The sequence below is a fragment of the Pseudochaenichthys georgianus genome, chromosome 7 (assembly GCF_902827115.2).
Source record: "Pseudochaenichthys georgianus chromosome 7, fPseGeo1.2, whole genome shotgun sequence".
NCBI lineage: Eukaryota > Metazoa > Chordata > Actinopteri > Perciformes > Channichthyidae > Pseudochaenichthys > Pseudochaenichthys georgianus.
This window is the reverse complement of record NC_047509.1, coordinates 38505378-38508208: the sequence shown is the minus strand read 5'-3', so window position 1 is coordinate 38508208 and position 2831 is coordinate 38505378.

Sequence of the window (2831 nt, the reverse complement as noted above, 5' to 3'; positions counted from 1 at the left end):
GGTGTAGTCCCAAACGATAGCTGAGGATTCTGGGTAGTGTAGTGTCTTCGGCCATCCTAAACTGAACAAATATTTGTTTCTCCGAATCGAAGGGGGAAATTACAAAAGCATTGTAAACAATTTAAACCAATCAATGTTGTATAATCAACAAGGATAGTCTGGTGTTTTTAAGTTGATCAGTAATGCAGATATCACTGTAAAATCAATCGCATTAGTTACAAAAATTCGTAACTAATGCACCACCATAATACATTCTGACGAAAAATAAAAATTATTATGAATACAAATAAAATAAAAGAAGCCTCCCGTGAGTTACTACAAGCTATAAAGTAGATTTTAAAAACGTTTTATAGAATAAAAGCTCACTGCAGGACGTTGTAGAAATGCGTGTGTGCACCACGACATAAGAGCCTGATTCACTTTACATTGGGGTTGTTTGCGTGGTGCAGACACGTAAATGTAACAAAGTTCGTGAGTCCACCACGCAATGCGGTGTTAAGGAGTCGTGGTGGAGTCACGTATTCTGGTGAGATCAGGTTGGATAACACACACAACCCGACTGTACTCACTTTAACATGGCTGTTGTACAGGCACAATACAATATTAGCATAGCATTAGCGCTTTAGCTTTTAAATAATATGAAAAATTATGACCTCAGACCAGCATTTCACATATTTATACTAACAGAATAAACTTGAAATGTAAGCCAGACTAGTTCACGGGACTCATACACATAGTAGAGCTATATTATCCAGGGAGCAACAGCCTGTGTTAAAGAAGCTAGCGGACGCCATTATCCATTAGCCACACGCTTGTGGCGTAGCTCACAGAATGACATTAAAGTTAACTACACATAAAACAGTTTCAAAGACACTTCTTAGATCGAAATATGACATAATCTGTGCACACACTACTAACCTGTTGAACAGGAGAAATGAATGAAGCATAGGGAAAGTTGCTGCCATGTGTCTGTCGTCTGTGGTCTTCTTCTTCTTCTCTCAGACCAGAGCCATATAATAGAAGAGTTATGACATCTCCGTTCACTCCAATGGACCACTTTTTTACAGCAATGGCGGATCGTGGAGCCTCTCAATCGTTCCCCGGAAGTTAGCGCCAAGGCTAGCAGAGCCGTAGAGTTGCAGCATAATACAATAGACCGTTCGTGACAGACTTTTAAAGGTAAGAAGAAGTTTAAAGATTTATATTGCGGATATTATCAGTACATCTGATTCAAATTAACATGTGTATTAAAGGATGTCAGGGGATTATCCCTAAATTAGTAGATTTAGGGAACGTTTACAGATTACAGATCAAGCTAGGATACCGAAGCAAGTTAGCAACACACGTTGAACAGCCTTTCAATTGTAAATTCCGTTCTCTTAATGTCATTTCATCCAACGTTGTTGAATTATAGAAGAGGGGTTTCTAAACAGGATTGTATACATATACATATGTATGTATGCATACATATATCGATTTGTTGTATAAATATTGCCAATCAAAACCTTTATTCACTAATAATTACCAAAAATCATAGTTCTATCTCCTGTTATCATTGCATTCACATTGCCCGCCATGAACTTCCGGGGAACGATCCTCGTCTACATGAACCACGTGACGATAACCGTTTTTGGACTTCCGTTGTCGTAACTCTTCTATTATATGGCTCTGCGTTTCTCTAACGCTAAACCGGAAGTGAGGCTAAGAACGGCAAACTTAAAGATAACAATACCATTAGCACTCCTAGTGGTGACTTTATGAACTGCAAACAAATTATAACATTATAAAATGCCTTTAAGGCAGCACACTGTTTGAAGCGCTGCACATTATATAAACTAACGTTACACACGGCAACGACATTAACTGCAAACAGTCGTGACTTGTGTGAAGTGTAACATTAAACAATATATTAACATATTAAATGCAACATTTATGACACCACTCGTTCCATTCAGTAACCCTCTTTCCAGCGCTGAGATAGGCTACAGCCATACCAAGAAATGGCTTAGACCCACCATGAAAAATGATGTTAAAGTAAGCAAAATAAAGTCCGCCAACTCGCGGAGTAAATTGCACAGACAGCAGTTAGTAAGATTGATTTCAGTAGCCACTTGTCTGGAAATACCGAAGACTAGAAACGGTTTTGAAAACTTTTGTCACGTAGTGATTGTCTTCTCAATAGAACATCTTTGATAATGTCTTCTGGCCAATCAGAATCAAGATAACGGCGTGATGTTGTTGCAGGAAGTCCCGACGGAGAATACGTTTGCTGTAGTACATCTATATATACATCGATACGATATCAACACGTAATGAAATAAGACCCCACGGTTTGATGATTGATAGGTGTGTGGGCTGTCTTTCATTTGGACACACAGAACAATGTTACAATAAACATACATACGTATGTTAAATGGATATATCCGCCTTCTTTCATTGATCTTTCCATTCCCACAACAATATACATAAAGAAATGGCATATTTTGGACATAGTTCGAATGGTGATTAATCATGATTAATTAATTGTTAAGCTGTGATTAATCTGATTACAAATTTTAATCGTTTGACAGCCCTAATATACATATATGAAAACAAGAGGGACATAATGTCACAAAACAATTAATGATGATGATTATTTCAGCCATATGTATAATAGTGTTAATATCTATGAGATTTAAAGTAATAATAATAATAATAATTCCCTGCAAAAGCACTAATAACAATACAATAATGGCAAAAATAGCAATTCGATATATAGTACAAATCAATCATTGTCATGTGAAGCAAGGAGTGGTTGGACCCAAATGCAGAGACTGGAGACAGCAGAACAC